At 37.3% G+C, this 18,933-nt stretch overlaps 1 long non-coding RNA gene across 3 annotated transcripts; it reads left to right on the forward strand.

Moving 5' to 3' along the window:
- The first annotated feature begins 6,776 nt into the window (after positions 1-6,776).
- LOC143590670 (uncharacterized) lies at positions 6,777-18,125 on the forward strand. 3 transcript variants are annotated; one of them, XR_013145514.1, is made up of 3 exons: positions 6,777-7,175; positions 15,286-15,474; positions 17,672-18,125. It is a non-coding gene; the product is annotated as an uncharacterized LOC143590670 (long non-coding RNA). The 3 variants fall into 3 exon arrangements; XR_013145512.1 differs by lacking the exon at positions 6,777-7,175 and having other exon boundaries at positions 15,278-15,474; XR_013145513.1 differs by lacking the exon at positions 6,777-7,175 and having other exon boundaries at positions 15,278-15,474; positions 17,696-18,125.
- Positions 18,126-18,933: the final 808 nt, after the last annotated feature.

The raw sequence follows: 18,933 nt of genomic DNA on the forward strand, positions 1-18,933 counted from the left end.
TCTGATACCAACTGATGCAGTTTTGAAAGAGATCAATGGCTCGAGAGACTCATGATTAACAAATACCATAAAACCGAACCAATGGTTCAAGAACAAAGTTCTTATAATTCAAATTCAATATCAAAAACTAATCATCTAAACAACCTTGATCCCTATTTATACTAAACATGGAAAAAGATAAACTAGGAAATGAGATAACATAAAAATAATAAAAAATATTAAAAATCAAAATTCAAATAAAGATATTTGCATCAATATTAAACATCACATTTATAATTTTATACGAAATACTACTAATTACTAAATACAAAATCAAAATTCTAATTAAAGTCCCATCTAATTTTATATTCAAATCATAATTAGACGTCCCCACCTTAAGTAGACACCAGACAAATGTTAAACATTCTTGTCATCGATTTCCCCTTTAAAGGATGGAACTTGGTAAACCGTAAATAGTCATTTGTAAACACGACTGTAGGTCCTTTGGACGGATCAAACAACACAACCACTAGTCTACTTGGATCAATCTCAACACTAGCTAGCGGAAATCACTAATGAGAAACCGAGATCTCGGATCTTGTTTGCTATGTTTATTACCCGAAATGGAAAGAAACAAAAGAGTTGAGAGAGAGAGATGGTAAGAGGATAAGGTTGTAGTATTTGCAAAAGGTTGTGTTTGCATGAGAGACATACACTATTTATATAGTGTATGTTATCATGCATCATACTTATATTATTATAGCCCAATGAGCTTTGTTTACAAGGCCTCGGACCTAAACATGTAAAGGAAACAAACCGACGAGCTAACTAATATAAACGTTACAACATGAGTAAATACAAAGGACTATTATACAAAATAGGACCCTACAATCTCCCTCTAGTATTTAGTATTTAATCCATTAGCCCTTGTCTTCAGTCGGTCTCGTACTCGAAGTCGTCCTCACAACTGTATAGTTGATTATCAACAAGATATCGAAAAAAAATGTTGAATTTTTCAACTATAGCTTCATTCCTGTTGTGACGGACGTCTTCAACGCTTCCCAGTGGCGAGTTGTAGAGCTTCAACAGGTATTCTTTGCTGAGTGCCACAAGCTCATGCTCATTAAAGAAGCGCAGAAAGTGCATATCGTTGCAGTGTATGATGGCTTCACATGTATCGCTGCCTAACTCCCGGCCAACAAATAAACTGCTCAAACAAGTTGGGGAGGAATGGTTCTCCATGGTAGGTCGGTCCCCCTCCTTGTGAGTATTGTAACTTCACATTCGGTTCTTCTTTCCGGTGACAGGATCAATCTCTGTGGGATGTCGAAAGGCCTTAACCTTGTTGAGTTTGAGGTTAGGGTAATCCTTCTTTCAATCCTTGCTGATAAACCAGATGAACCATCCCTTCATCTCCTTCTCAGTCACATAATGGCCCACAATTTTTCTGAAGAAGTTCATGTCGAGCAGGGATAGTGTATTCATGTTAATGATATGCATGTAGGCGAGATCTCCATTAGCTCGACCTATGGCATATGTCTGACTGCTCGGGGTACCATTTGCAGTAGACTATTAAGGAGTCATCTAGGTAGGGATAAGGTCGTTCTCTCACACTTGCTATGTTGTTGATGAAGTAGGACTTCTTTCATTCATTGGAGCTTGTGAAGCTTTAACAGTATTAGCAACAGTAGTAGCAACGGTAGTAGCTTGAGAGTTAGCAGGGGGCGCCACCACATTCTCATCACGAACCGGAGTGTCCGATTCGGAGAGTACTTAATCCCATCGGCACTATCTTCTTTATTTTCTTCCACAGCTTCTTGAACTAGCAAGCTGGTATCTGCATAAAAATAAACATTAAAGATTGACGCTATTTCAGCCTCAACTACAGCGTCAGCATCCCTCGTTCGTTGAGCTTCACTTGGCGTGTCTTGTTGGCTCGCCTTATTACCATCAGTGACATTTTCACCGCCACTGTCATCGTCATCATCATCACCATTACTGCTTCCATTATGCGGTTCATCAAAGCTATCGAACGGATCTTCATCATCATCGTCGTCCTTTTTCACCACATCATCATTTGAGTCATCATCATCATCAGACTCGTCATCACCTTCATCGTCACCATCACCTCCTTGAACTGATGGTTGTTGAACAATAGAAACAATCACAAAAGAGGCGGGAGTACTCACTTGAGCAACTGATGTAGTTGCAACAAGTGCGGAAGTCATTACACTGACCTGTTCAGTTGTTGTTGCAGTAGTAGCAATGATTTAAGTACTCGTGATTGTCCTAATAACCACTGGCTCTTCAACAGTAGTACTTACAGCAGCACCATTTCCACTGGCATATTTGCCTGACACATCAGATAGGATTCCATGAAACTTACCTTGAGCTCTGACCCTTTCGGCATCAGTGACTAGATTGGTGAGAGCTGATCTTCTTTTGTTGCTCTGCTCAGTCCTTGGCACATTGGCTTGTAAGAATCCTCTGAAAGTCTCCATCAGATGAGACCTCAGGTTGTTGACATCATCATCAGTCAAATGCATTACCTCCATTACAGCAAGTTAACGGTTGACGAGGGACTCATTCACATGGTTCTGACTGTTGTTTATGTCACGTTGATCCTCCATCTCAGCTTCAAGCTGCTCAATCATCGACTGCAGCCTAATACTCTCACCCATTAATCTGTCCACATCCCTAGAAGAACTGGACCCACTCTCCAACAAGCTGACCCTTGAACTAAGGCTTTCAAATTCAATCATCGCCTTATCAATAGTTGACTCTAGCTCCATCCTCAGATTGTTTGCAAAGTTGGAGGATGCGGGAATATCAGTTTCTAAAGCGGAAACTCTTGATTGGAGCCACTTAATTTCATCGTGTTGTTCGGCGTTACTTAACGAGTTTTGATTGATTAACACTTGTTTATTGATGATTCTATTCTGCAAGGTATCAATCCAATCCTGTTGGCTCACAATTAGAGCTCTACTAACTCTCTGTTTTCCTCCAATTCAGCCGACCTTGAAGCAAGAGCATCCCGCTGTATCTTCACCTAATCGTTGATAACTTGTTGATCTTTGACGAACTTGATCAACAAGAGCTCTCGTTTAGCTCTGTTCTCGTTTGCTTCCTCACGTGCTCTAATCCTATCGAGGATAGGATCATGAAACACAGGGACCTCTTTGAGTTACCGCTAGATAAAGGTTTGGCTACCATGATTGGGCTTTTGAGTGTGGATGGGGATGCGGTTGAGATGGTTGATTGTGGAGTAGTTTGGATGGGTATGGTTATGGTTTGGGTTGGGAAGGATGTTGTGATGGCTAAGGGTAGACTTATTGGTTCAGTGGTGGTTGCTAAGGTTTGTGAGTGGATGGATGATGTAAATGTAGAAGTCCAAAATGATAACCCCTAATTGGTGAAGTGACTTTGTATGTGGGTGATGTAACGGGTGAGGTGATCCAAGGTGGTGATAGGGTTTGTTGGATGGGTTCGGTCTCTGTTTGGGTGATTATGGGTAGGTATTCTAGAATGGAAAGCAGGGTTCATCTAACCTAGATGGTGTGGTTTCGGGTGGTGTGATGAGTTTGTCTCCAAGGGTAGGGGATTTTGATTTGGACTTGGGTTTGGATTTGGGCTTGGATTTGTGTTGTGATTTTGGTTGGGATGGTTTGGGCTTTGGTGAACTTAATTTGTTTAGCTTTAAGTCTCTCTATGGTTTGGGCTAGTGTGGTTAGTGATGCTATGTGAGGGTCAGCTAGAGTGGTGGTTGGTGATGTGATAGGTAGTGTGGTAGGTGGTGTGACTGCTAAGGATTCAACAATCACAGCGGAAGTAAAAGGAAATATTACCTTTAGTACAGGCACCTTTGCAGAAGTGGACTTCTTGGAGTCCTTCGTCCGCTTCAAACGTTTTAGAGGGCGCTCGGGCTCCTCTTCTTCAGCAGCAGGCTCAGCAGGTGTCTTTGATGACTCACTTGTTTTGCGTTTTTCTTTGTCGTGTAATTTCTTCATCCGGTGCTCACCTTCCACATCATAATCTAACTCAATAGCCTCCGGTGCCTCAGGCTCAGCTTCATGCTCATCTTGCTCTTCCCCTTCATCAACGCCATCACCATCATGACCATCATCGACATCATCGTCTCCGCTATCCCCTTTTTTCTCCACCTCAGTCTCATCACTGTCAGGCTCGGTCTCAGCAAACTGCCGAACTTAACCCTAGGCTCCAGTCCCGTGTACTTGTACACGCTTCTCCCAGTCGGCTCAATCATTGCTTTGAATACAGATTGTCTAACCATCTTCACATAATGTGGTTCATATTGCTCGACAACTTCTTTTTCTTCATCAACTTCTTCTGGATATTCGGGTCTTGGAATATTCGGAAGTAAATCATCCATAATCAGCCGCACGAATCTAGGATACATCATTCTTCACTTCTTGGCAAACACATTGGATTGCATGTGCTTGAAGAACAACTTGGTGTAGTTGTACTTCCTTTTATGAGTCAAGCACAGCATGACTTCAACCCAATCAACACTCAGTTTGTCAAACCCTCCCTTTTGTGATGACAAGCAATGGGCAACCACGTGGAATAAGAGTTTATGAAGGCAGATGCCTATTCCCACACGTGCTCCATTCGATGTCATACCCAATCTCTCAGATCTAGTGAACGGATCATACCCAATTTCGAAGATACTCAGCAATATCTCCTTTTGAGAATGTAGTGAACAGATCACCAACACCTTCTTTGATCTGCAAGGCTCTTCTAATAACCTCCTCATTTACTACTACACTTTGGTCTGCCACTGTTGATGTAATAATAGTCCCTTTCTTCTCTGTCTTGGCATTCTTCCAAAATTGTTCTACCACGGGTCATGAATCTCGAGATCGGAAGATATGGCAAACATAAGAGGACATGTTTGCAGACCCTTGATCATTGAAGTGAACAGTTTGTATTTTCTTTTCTTGGGAAGCTCCAAGGGATAGAATATGTTATGATGCTACAATTAGAAATAAAAGAGCCGTAAGTATTGATCATTGAGTTCTAAGAAAATATAAAAGATTATATAATATACAAGCTAATCAAAATAAACAAAGTAAGAAATAGAAATAGAAATAAAAATAAAAACTTAAATAAAAACAAAATAAAAATTAAAATTAAAATTAAAATTAAAATTAAAATATAAAACAAAAGATTTGAACAAACTTTTTTGAAGATGGCAAGAATATTCCAAGTGCAAAGTACTCTAATCGAATAGCCTTAAGCACTATTTTAGTTGATAGGATAAGTTTGAAAATTTTACAAGTAAACAACTCTAATCGAATGGTGAAAATTGTTTAAGTTCAAAACTGGCAAGTATTTACTTATCTAATCGAATTTTGAAATTGATCTTATCTAATAATAAGCTAATCGAATCGAATGAGAATTCGATTAGAATATTTTTTAAGAAGATTATATTAGGATCAGAGTTGTTAGAATATCCTTTTAAGTAAACACTAATATAATAGAATGGCTATTCGATAAGATTGGTTTGAAATTTATTAGATTAGAACTATAAGGTTATGAATTTTGATAAGTGTTATCTAATCGAATCAAATTCCATTCGATTGCTTTGTCCTTGGGATACTTTGAGACCTAAGTCCAATCTAATCGAATAGAATTCGATTGCTTTGTCCTTTGAGAAATTCTGAGATATAAGTTCAATCTAATCGAATAGAATTCGATTACTTTGTCCTTTGAGAAATTCTCAGATCTAAGTTCAATCTAATCAAATAAAAGTCGATTACTTTTTCCTTTGAGAATATAGATAACACAACCAATTATAATCGAACCCTATTCAATTAGAAAGGTTTATACCATTCGATTAGAATGGTTTAGACCTATTTTAATCTAGTAGAGTGCAGATTCGATTACAATCCAAAACACATCCCAAGAACATATATTTCATCTTTTTCTTTCTTTCCGGGTTTGAATAACCCCGTCTTAGGTTTCCGGGAATTTCAATCCCATCTTCAAACAAGCTTTCTGGGTCAATTTCAACCCAAAAGGTCCGATAAACCTATAAATCTAAAAACTATACAAGCTTGAAGGAAAACTCAATTAAATCATAACCTATATTCCCTGTAACTGCGATAATACTATTATAACATCAAATAAAACCAATAATAACATATTATGATCCTTTTGGATAGGAACTGTTCAAGTAACACGAACAAGAACAAGATGAAGATTATTATGAGTTAAGTTATACCACTGGAGGAGGATTCATCGTTGATGATTATCAAGCTTGATTGAGGACATATTAGCAGTTTGTTTTGTTGGAACTAGGGTTTGTGGGATGAAGGCAGTGTAAAGGAAAAGGGAGAGAGAGAGAGAGAGAGATTTTGAGAGTGTTTGGTTGTTTTGAAAGTGAATGAAATGAAAGATATGTTGGTTGGTCTTATTTATAGGGTCAACCTATCTTGCGATAAGGTCAAAACATCTCGAGTTCTAAATGATTTTGCACTCTCAACCCCGAACTCTGAAAATATTTACAAATTCAAACCCGTAAAATATTTACCCACCGAATCCGAAAACTTTAAATATATACAAGATATATTTTTGTTGGTTTAACACTTAGCAACATTTGCATAAAGACCTAGTTTAAAAACCATAATTCTTTCAAGAACAAAAGGTAAAACCATTTTAAAAATGAAAGGTAAAATAATACATAAAAAATAAAGTTAAAAATAAAATGAGAATTAAAATAAAATTAAAATTAAATATATATTAATTATAAAGTTGCTGTTACTCACAGAATTCTACTGTGCTACCTCGACATATTTTGAAACGTATTGTACAACTGCTTACAGCTTCTCATGTTGGCACTATGTCATTAGTCCTTTTGGGCGGTGGTGGTTTACTTCATACCACTTCACCTTCTTTCTGGTTCTTCTTTCCACTAATCTTTGATTCCTACCGTTTGTTTCCCACCGATCTCCGATATCACTGCCGATTGTTACCGGGTTCTATTTACGAACCCTAGGCAACAATCGTGTGTTGATTGTAGTGCTTTGGTGCGGGAAGTGATGGTTGTTAAACCTAGGTTTTTTACGCCGATTGCCGACACTGTCATGGCTGTCGCCGAGTTCGATTAACAAAAAACTGAGAGCCACCATGGCTACATTATTGAAGGTAGACAAGGCTGTGATGACTGATGGTCGGTGTAAATTATGTACTTATTTGTATTATTTTATTTGTTTTAGTTAGTTTAGTATGCGAACAATGGTACTTCATACGTGTTTATATGTTGCAGGTCATTGAATGATAAATATGCTAAATTGGGACTAGTATGAGCATGGGATGAAGTCTTGGGATGATCGGAGAGTAAACGGAAGCTAATCAATGTGGAGAATTGAGCCTCAGCATGTTATAAAAGTGTTGGATTGGAAACAAGACAAAAATATGGAATTTTAGGTCTCAACGTAAGTTACTATGGTCCTGGCGTAACTTACTCCAGGACCTGACACAAAGGGCGTAAGCAAATTATAAAACAGTGGTGTTTGGCGTAGGAAAACAAGGCCCGGCGTAACTTACGCCGGGTGTTAATATATGACGCGAACTTACGAGTTTTTGAGGGTATAAAAAGCAATAATAAACCCTAACTCGTGAAGAACTTCTCTTGGCCGTTTTGGAACATCTTGGGACGATTTTGGGTGCTAAGAAACATCAACAAACATCATTCGATCGACGCCTAACGGATTCCAATCATCAATTGAAGATCTAATGGCTACCATGAGAGGCTAATCCTCTTCGAATCATATCCGGGATGTAAAGTTTGTATTACTCTCAGTTTTCTCATGTGACTAAGAACTTTTATGTATAATTGTTTATGGTTAATCTATGATTATTGATGTTTGGTATTTATGTGTGTTCAACCGGTTTAGGTTTACGTTGATCTGAACGATTAGTTACCAGTTGCTACAATAATTGATTATTGGGTTGTTTGATTAGGTTGAATACGACAAAGCATATAATTGCCCTTAACTGAGTCACACTGGCAGGGACTGTTTGATAACCAGTGCCGTGTGTAAAGCGATTATTGTTGCCTAAGGTTTTGTCTAGTTGATCAGTCTGTAGTTAATCGTTAATGATTAATCTGTTAGGTTGCATGATATTACTGTTAGTTACATACTTGAAGTCCCGGGTGTGATTTGCTTTTGTTAATTGCTTGAATTCGTGAATTTGCTTAATCATTACTTAAACCAACTTACTTGCTTGTGTGATCAGCACTAAAACCTGCTACTTCATAATATTAGAAATCTGTTACACGATTACATTGACCACATACTCCTGGTGGATACGATACTTTATTTAACCTATCTACTTAGGTTATTTAGGTTTTTGCATGACTCAAACGACGGTCATCAAAATGGCGCTGTTGCCGGGGAGTTAGTGCGCTTAGTGTTTTTCGTGTTATTTGATTTCTTTGTTTATTTTAGTTTAGTAATTTTTAATTTTATTTTTCTATTTTACGCAGGGTGTGTTGTTTGTGCAAGTAATAGGTTTTTACACACCCGCCACTTGGGCAGACAGTCACCGCTTATGGGTCACAACCAAACCCCATCCCGAAACCCGAGCACACAACTGTCACTATGAGCAATTATGGTGATTTTTGTTATTGTGAAGGCCCGTATCATTATCGGGATTGTCCAGTAATTGTACAAAATTGGCAAGAGCGTTGCCATGGGCGAAGATATATGACGACATGCTATGAAGATAAAGATATTTTGTCATATTATTCACACTCTGAACAACACACATCATCAAATTATGATGAAGATTATCAATCAGACATGGATGACCAATATGATCAAGAGCCGTATTGTGCCAATTGCGAACAGGAGATGCCCTATTCCTCAAGTTCCCAAGACACGGTGGAATCCAAACTTGACAAATTGATAAATATTATGGTTGAGCATAACAAGGAATTAGAACAACAAAGGAAATCTCTCGAGGCTAAGTGGACCAATCAAATTAATGAAGAGATTATACACACTGAACCAGAATGGGATGAGGATGATTATGAATATTTTCATGAAGAATATGATTATGAATATTCTCATGAAGTAGATGATTATGAATATCCTCAGTCGGTTGATGAAGACCAACAAAATATTCTGCACTCTAAGCTCGATACCATCATGAACACGTTAATGGAACATAAGAGACAAATGATGGAAGAAGAAAAGGAATATGAGCTAAGACATGAAAGAATTTTGGTATCGCTCAATCCGAATATTGAGGACAATACTAAAATCAAACGAGACCAAGAAGAGTTGGCTAGTGGAACTGTGTTTGATGGTGATGAAGAGAATGCGGTTGTTGATCTTCCAAAGCACGAAAGTGAAAGTGGGATTCAAGTAAAAGATACAACTCCTTCAGAGTATGAAGAGCCCAAGGTAGCCAATGTGAATCCTATGCCTTCTCCAGTACTAATTATTCAAAACAACAAGTGTGAGGATGAAGGCTTGGTAAAGAATGAAAAGAAAGTAAGCTTGCAAGATATTGGGCAAATAATTAAGAAGCGGCTTCACAATAATCATTCAAGTAGCATGCCAATCACTGTAAGTGGTTATGGACTTGGCATGTAAGCTACCAAGCGCATATTGGAAACTCGGTGGGTAAGTGTGCACTTCGACCACCGTGAGAAATTCAGGTATTGTCGAGCTGTAGACATCAATTCAGCGCTAACCGGGAGGCAACCCGGGGTTTGTAAGTATCTTTCAAATTTGTTTTTATTTGAGTTATTATCTGCTGTATTTTGATTTATTGTATATTGTTTTGTATTTGGAACTTTGTGGGTGTAGTTCACTATAAACCCTCACGAGACCCCACTTGTCCTCCCAGGCTACCAAGGGGTTTAAAGGGCTTTTTGCATATGCTAAATGCAATCGTGATTCCTACGAAAGTGAGTTAGGTCTTTTAACATTTTTAACTAATTTAACAGAATTTCTTATGAAACGGCTTAATTTGGCTCGGTAATTGTTTTAATAAACATAACATACAAATCATTTTCATAACTCTTAAAAGACTTATGTCTTACACTTGTGAGAAGCTTGCTTCTACACGTCTCAAGATTTTGCAGGTTAGATTGTCAGTTTGGTAATTGGATGAGACGAGAGTATATGAGTGTTTATGAGAGTTCACGAGCCGACTGGTCCTTCTCCAGTCACGTTGATATCAGGCGATTTCAGTTTCATAATTTAATTTTGTTTTTATTACTTTAAACGTTAAAAGTGTAATTGTATAATTGTTAGTAGAACCGCCACACATGAGCCCCGAAATTTTAAAATTGATTAATAGTCAAAAAGTCAATTTCAACCCCGTCCCTCAAATGTTCATTAATCATTTTATCTATTTTACCTTTAAGGACAATGTTAAGTATTCTTACATTGAGGACAATGTAAACCTCAAGTGTGGGGATGGGGGAAATTTGAAAAATTTTAGCCCGATAGTACCTCGAAGAGTGTTCAGAAACCAAAGTTGTTAACTGTTAATTATTGCCATTAATGCCAAGTCATAGGTTTCTGGTCATGGTTGGGTTTTCAGCTTCTCATTAGTCTTACTCACAAATGTTTTTATAACGAGAAGTTGAAAATGGGGTCGTTTAGGCGGGGATAACGAGTCATGGGGACAGGTACACATGTTTATTTCGTCAACCCTATTCCTCCGGTACATGTGTGAGTTGACCCAAATATATATAATAAACATATAATATATAGTACACACATGTCATTTGAGCGATTTCACTGATGTTCATGGATTACGGGATCGTAGTTGGCAAAATGCAAAAATGATAGAGGCAATTAGGTTAAGCCTCGTCTGGATGAGCGTGAGTGTGGGTACTGGGGGGTTGGGGCCTCATACATTATACATATGAGGATGGCTAATGTGAGGGGCGGGGGGTTGGGTCCTTTAGAAAACATTTCTTGGACTTATTTTTCGTTTGTTTAACCCCGACATTATGTTACGAGACGATCCGGCTTACTAGGCTTATTTGTATTTGTTCTTGTTTGTGTATCTATATTTATTCCATTATTAAGCATCACGTTATTATGCTTAAAAAAATTGAAAAAAAAGCCAAAAAGATGTTTGTTATTATTCAGTAACGCAATTAGTAGTTCGTTTATGGTAAAAAAAAAGAAAAAAAAGAAGATGAAATCAGTATGTTGTTAGTTTGCTTGGTTAGATGTATATAATCAGTCAGTTAGTTGTATAGTAGTTTCGTTTATTTAGATGTTTTGTAATAAGCCGGGTCGGATCGTTTGAGCTACTTAAATATTTCCCTTTTATACCCTTACACCTGGCCCCGTTACAACCCTTTTAAAGACCTCTTGATTTGCATTTGTGCCAAAGCAGCTTGATGGATTAATATGTACTTATGAGTGATACTGAGAGCAGAGTGATACTAGCACATCTATTGCTAGTCCATATATTAAAACGAGAGGAGAGATGTTATATTACGAGGGGTATGAGCATGTGTGCCATAACCGGAAACAAAGTACACCTGTCTGGACGGCTCTATTGTTTTATTATAGCATTTAACCGTATTTGTGAGATGTCAAATCTAAAAACAGTGTCAGTCTGGGAAATTGGGTATGACCTTAAACCTTACTAGTATTAATAGTGATAATTTACATACCTATGATGGAGGTTGATGTTTGCTTTAGAGTTTGCTTGAGGGCAAGCAAAAGATAAGTGTGGGGATGTGATGGTCGGGTGTAAATCATGTACTTATTTGTATTATTTTATATGTTTTAGTTAGTTTAGTATGCGAACAATGGTACTTCATACGTGTTTATATGTTGCAGGTGATTGAATGATAAATATGCTAAATTGGGACTTGTATGAGCATGGGATGAAGTCTTGGGATGATCGGAGAGTAAACGGAAGCTAATCAATGTGGAGAATTGAGCCTCAGCATGTTATACAAGCGTTGGATTGGAAACAAGACGAAAATATGGAATTTTAGGTCTCAACGTAAGTTACTATGGTCCTGGCGTAACTTACTCCAGGACCTGGCACAAAGGGCGTAAGCAAATTATAAAACAATGGTGTTTGGCGTAGGAAAACAAGACCCGGCGTAACTTACGCCGGGTAGGGAGTAACTTACGCCGGGTGTTAATATATGACGCGAACTTACAAGTTTTTGAGGGTATAAAAAGCAATATTAAACCCTAACTCGTGAAGAACTTCTCTTGGCCGTTTTGGAACATCTTGGGACGATTTTGGGTGCTAAGAAACATCAACAAACATCATTCGATCGAAGCCTAACGGATTCCAATCATCAATTGAAGATCTAATGGCTACCATGAGAGGCTAATCCTCTTCGAATCATATCCGGGATGTAAAGTTTGTATTACTTTCAGTTTTCTCATGTGACTAAGAACTTTTATGTATAATTGTTTATGGTTCATCTATGATTATTGATGTTTGGTATTTCTGTGTGTTCAACCGGTTTAGGTTTACGTTGATCTGAACGATTAGTTACTAGTTGCTATAATTATTGATCATTGGGTTGTTTGATTAGGTTGAATACGACAAAACATATAATTGCCCTTAACTGAGTCACACTGGCAGGGACTGTTTGATAACCAGTGCCGTGTGTAAAGCGATTATTGTTGCCTAAGGTTTTGTCTAGTTGATCAGTCTGTAGTTAACCGTTAATGATTAATGTGTTAGGTTGCATGATATTACTGTTAGTTACATACTTGAAGTCCCGGGTGTGATTTTCTTTTGTTAATTTCTTGAATTCGTGAATTTGCTTAATCATTACTTAAACCAACTTACTTGCTTGTGTGATCAGTGCTAAAACCTGCTACTTCATAATATTAGAAATCTGTTACACGATTACATTGACCACATACTCCTGATGGACACGATACCTTATTTAACCTATCTACTTAGGTTATTTAGGTTTTTGCATGACTCAAACGACGGTCATCAATGATGTAAGGCCCCGTTACTGGTAGCCCTACTTTCGTGTTGGATTTACTCATAAACGCAGTTCTAATATCAGAGTTAATTAAAACATTCGCGGAATATAAAAGCTTTCATAAAACATTTCATAACAAAACACATCTTGTCTTAAAACAACATCTTGTCTTTCAAAATAAACAAAACGTTAAACTTAAACGTCTTGAGTCTTCCGATGCCAGCCTCTTATTCAGTGCCACGTGTCTCCTCAAGCGAGCTGCCTCATCCTACTCACCTGCGTGCATACTAAAAGTCAGCTACGCTGAGTGAGTTCTAGTTAATCATACATTATACAATACACACAAACTTATATTCTTTCATTCATACTTTCATACTTTCATACTTTCATACTTTCTTTTGTATTAACCTTCTTTCATATCTTACGTTATAAAGAGCATTACGCCCTACATTCCTCGAGTATTATTAGGGCGCGGTACCCTCCTTCCTCGAGTATTATTAGGGCTCGGTACCCTCATTCCTCGAGTATTATTAGGGCTCGGTACCCTCCTTCCTCGAGTATTATTAGGGCTCGGTACCCTCTTTCCTCGAGTATTATTAGGGCTCGGTACCCTCTTTCCTCGAATATTAGTAGGGTTCGGTTCCCTAGTTCTCGAATATTAGTAGGGTTCGATTCCCTCTTCGTTACCATACAACCATACATCATACCTCGAGTATTATTAGGGCCCGGTACCTTCTTCGTAACCATACAACCATACAACCATCCTTTCCTTCTTTTATTAACTTTATCACATTCATACACATAAGCATACATATCATACTTACCTTATACATAGCGTTACAACCTAACAGTACGTGAAATATCCGAAGATCGTTCACGTACCATCAAGCAATCATTCATGCATTTCACATTATTCACGTAAGGCATACACTTATCTCTTAGGATAAGCGTATTAACAAACATATTGAGTATGCACACAGCCCCGAAAACATAACACATAAATGGGGCTAGAAACTCACCTGAATCTTGTTACGCTCTCCGTTAATCGTTATTCCCTTCTTGAGCTGTGCACGGCTAACTGTATAATATTTACATGTATCAATTAACTACTACTACTCATATCATCTTTCTAGTCTTAGCTACTACCCACAACGAACGGGGGTCCGGGGGCAGCGCCCCTGGCAGCGGGATTCTAGGGGCGGCAGCCCCTAGCAGGGTCCAAGGGGCAGAGCCCCTGGCTGGGGTCGAGCTGCTAACTCCAGCGAACTTATCATTAAGCGAACTTAACAATAAGCGAACTTAACATTAAGCGAACTTACTGTAGGTGAACTTAGTGTTAAGCGAACTTAACATTAAGCGAACTTACTGTAAGCGAAGTTAGTGTTAAGCGAACTTAACATTAAGCGAAGTTAAGCATTGAGCGAACTTATCACCAGGCGAAGTTAAGGCTCGGTGAACTTAGCTTTATGCGAAGTTATCATGGGCGAACTTATCACCAGGCGAAGTTACAGTTAGGCGAACTTGGCTTTAGGCGAACTTGCTTGCAGGCGAAGTTAAGCTTGCAGGCTTCGCTTGCAGGCGAAGTTAAGATTTGCAGGCAAAGTTATTCAGTTCAGCTACGGGTTTGGTTTTTATCAAGCATTTTGGCGATTTTAATACCCTTGTTATGGTTCGACATCACCCACTAACGTTCCCTAACCGTTTTCGTTCGTATATATATCCCGTATATACTATAAAGCTTGGACCTTTAAGCTTAAGGACGTTCAATACAAGATATACGGTTTATCTTAAACGAACCGTACATGTTTATGGGTTTATTAGGTTCGTCCTAGCATCAAGTTCGCTACTTTACGCTTCGTTTAGATCCGATCTATTATCGTTTCAAGTTTCAAGGGTAAACGTTCAATAAAACGTGAACTTTAAAGGTCAAGAACATACCTTTTGTGCTCGTTCGATCTTGGTTAGCTTGTTTGGGAACTCTAGATCTCGTGTAATAAAGATCTAATACCAACTAACGTTTAATCTCTCTCGGATCTTGCTCGTTTCTCTCTCTCGGCCGCCGGCCGTATGTGGTGGTGTATGTGTGTGTTTTGAATGTATAGAGAATAAGATGGAAATGAATGATGGTTTAAGGTTTAAGGGTTCTTTAAGGACGTATTTATACCCCTTAAGGCTCATGGACCTAAGGCCCATTACCCTTAATCCATCTTAATTAAATCCAAGTCCATGATCTTTTCCATATTAGACGTTAGTTAATATAATTAAACGCACGGCAATTTAACGCAACTTTCTTTATTTATTAGAATATTTAGGATGTTACAAATGACTGATTTCAGGATCGTTACATGGCGTGGCAGAATTGGCGGATGGAAAGTGTGTGGTTCTCCACTTGCAACCGCTGTTGCAGCCATTGTGGTCTAACAGAAAGATCTGAGCCTTTTCATTTTTTCTTTCTCAATCATAATTCGTAGATGTTACTTAATGATCTCCAGCAATTGCAAAAGATAGTCTATAGACTGTTTCAGGTAATTATATATATATTAATTATAAAGTTGTTGTTACTCACAGAATTCTACTGTATATATTAACTTTCGTGTTGCTTATCATTTTTCCAGTTGCTTTATATGTAGAGTTTTGTTTCTAAAGGTTCTTATGTTTGTACATGTTACCCACACTAATGATTTGAATGATTCTCAGTTACCAACGTTACTTCTCTTCTACAGGTAATATTTTAATCAATTTATTGATTTGGTTGTGATAGAACTTTTAGTTTTCTTTATTGATTTCGTGGTTGATGGTTTTGTTTTCACCTGTATGAAGCTATCAGATGGTGAACAATGGGTCGACTAACAACTCATAGCGGCTTGGGTAAAATTGGGTCTTTTTACAAAAGTTTAAAATAAGGTTCAACTCAAAACGGGTATGTTTTTTTGTAACTGAGGTGATGCTTTGCTAATTTGTAACTGCATGTTTTTTTGTAACAGGAACGACGGCTTTTGGTTGTAGTGAATTGAGTAACAAAGTTACAAAGTTGATCTCTGTAGCTATTACTTTATTGTTCATCTTTTTATTTGTTATAAAATGAAAGTGTAACACCAATGAATTGATGCATTATACAGAGAAAGTTGATACTTTTGATTAGAAATCAACACTTTGAGTCAGCAACTTATGATTGGAAATCAACACTTTGAGTTAGGGATGAGATCGGGACCGTACCGGTATCGATGAGTCCCGGTCCTGAAAATTGCTAATTCTTGGTGCCGGTACCGAAATATTCGATTCGATACCGGTACCGGTACGGGACCGGGATTGAAGGCACAAATTCGGGAAATACCAGTCCCGTCTCGTACCGGTACCGAAACTTTAAACTTTGGTACCGATTCAGTACCGACGGTACCAAATCGGTGCCGATTTCGATACCGGTAGCGGTTCGTTACCGGTACCAACCGGTACCAGTACCGATTTTGCTCATCACTACTTTGAGGAACAAATTTTTATATAGTATTAACTATTTTAAATTACACCATTTAAGTGCAAAAGCAATTTTGGAAATACTTTAGTTTTTAATTTTGAAAATACTTTCAATCGCAAGTTCTTTGATGTAGGATATGCATATGATATATGCAGTAGACTTTTTAAAGTCAAATAATCTTGGGGCTTTATTCATATGCCCCTATGCTTAGAGTTGACTTTGAGTTTTTTTTCTTAAACATGTGTAAGATTTGATTTGATGATTTTGATTCTTTACACGTGCTTTGCAGCTGAATGATACCACTTTTTAGTTTCATCGAGATGAAGAATGTGTTTTGTTGTCTAAACGGAAGTTGACTTGAAATCCTAGATGCCTTGCGTTGTCTTCTTTGTATGTTGCTTTGTAGCCACATGTAGTCGTCTATTGTTAACGGGGCGGTAGTGTTGTGGTGGAATTTTCTAACTGCGGTTGTCGCCTCCTTCGGCAGGTCTTGCAATTGTCATTTATCTTTAATTTATTGCTTGATTGCACTCAAATTAGTGGTTCATTGTTTGTGATTTTATCAATTTTCTTAAAGACACTGGTTTATTTTGTTGTTCATTTCATTTGAAGGTTGTTGTGTAGAGGGTTACACATGTGTTATACTTATAAATTACATGTCCTTTCGTGTTAGTCTATAAAGTTTTCTTTAGGTTTGTTGACTCATTTTATTTAATTGATTTGGAGGTGACTGGCTTTGTGTCTGTGAAATGTTACAAATCCGTCGTTGTGTAAACCAATATCTTCGACTAGACTATTGTAAATTATGGTGTATGTTTTGCAAGCCATTTGAGGAATGAGCCTTACACTTACACTTGCAGGTTTTCTTTGTTTTACTCTTCATTAGGGGATGGAGGAATTTAGACCTATTATGTGTGATTATTTTGAGATTTATTTTTTCACGTTCATAAAATTTGAACCTATTATGATTTATGATTGGTTATTTTGAGATGGATATTCGTTTTCCTACAATTACATGTTCACTTTCACATAATTTTGTGGTGCAATTTGATGCAAGATTTGGCATTCATGTTCTAGGATTTGATGAGTAATTTCGCTGGTTCATAGTGTCCATTTTGACACTTTATAAGATAACTTGGAAGCTTCTTTCACTTTAGCTCAATTTTGCACTTTATTTTGCTGCATTTTGGTGTGCATTTTGGCTGCGTTTTTGCATTAATTTACCTGCAATCTCATGTGCACTTTGGCAGCCTCATAGTGTATGATTTTGGCAGCTTTAACATGTGCATTCTTACATATTTATGGCTGTATATATGCATTTTTTACTACAAGCTGGTATGCGTTTTTAACGGCTTTTAAATGTGTATTACAATATTTTGTGGGTCATTTCTGTATTCTAACCAATTCTTTTATATTGTGTATGCAGATGTAGATGTGATGCAAAACTAAAAATTGATCCGAATTACATATATGGATCTACACTCACTCCCAATAGTTGGTAAACGATTTGACCAGGACAGATGGTGCAGTATGTTGCTACCTCGACCATTTTTTGGCGTGGTTAACAAGCAGTTATAGCGTGATGGTTGCTGCAAACTTATAAACCAAAAGTATCATCAACTACATTTGTAACTACTATTTGATTATTTCTATTTTAATAAGAGATTGTTGCTGTTGTTTTAGTGAAATTTTATATTTGTAACATCGGTTTTGAAACTGCTGGCAATTTCACGATCCCGTCGCAAAGCGCGGGTAAACCATCTAGTTAAGATTAAAAAAACAATTAATATATTAGATTGTAAACAAAATAAAAATGAAAGAAAAATAAAATAAAATAAAATAGAAGTAAAGATGAAATTAATATGATATTAATTATATTAATTTTCCGAAATTTACATATTTTAGTGAGAAAGATCTCAAAATGAAATCACATTATCTATAACATTCTAGATCACACTTCTATTTGGACATTATTATGCCAAGAACCCAAAGTTGATTGTAGATATAATTTGTCCACGTTAAGCTTAACAAGTATTTTGATGTCATCGTGATATGTTAAGGTAAGTATTAAGCACGACACTTATGTGATCCTCATTTAATCCGACAAAGTACAAACTCCATCATACCTCAGGCTTAGTTTTCTTTCACATGTCACATCAACTTGACTTAAACCTTTCTTATTTGATCACTGTACGCTTATTGACACACTCACACATTATATTGGACATATGACTCTATCTAGAAAGAATAAAATAAAGCAGATTTTCATGGCCTTAACAATCAGGTTTTGTATGACTACAAACAGAGAAAGTCCAAGGCTTGAAGAAAACGAAAGAAAATAAAACAAAGCAGAAGATTCAGGGCCTTAACAAACAGATCTTGTATGACTACAAACGTAAAAAGTCCAAGTCTTGAATCCAAATAAAGGAAAAAAATAAATTTGAAGACAAAAATTATAAGACAGACATCTTTTGAATTTTCTTTCTTTTCTTTTCTAACTCCTTTTATTTTT

Source organism: Bidens hawaiensis, unplaced genomic scaffold (assembly GCF_021521415.1).
Source record: "Bidens hawaiensis isolate Kalapana, Puna unplaced genomic scaffold, B.hawaiensis_p1.1 tig00038717_1, whole genome shotgun sequence".
NCBI lineage: Eukaryota > Viridiplantae > Streptophyta > Magnoliopsida > Asterales > Asteraceae > Bidens > Bidens hawaiensis.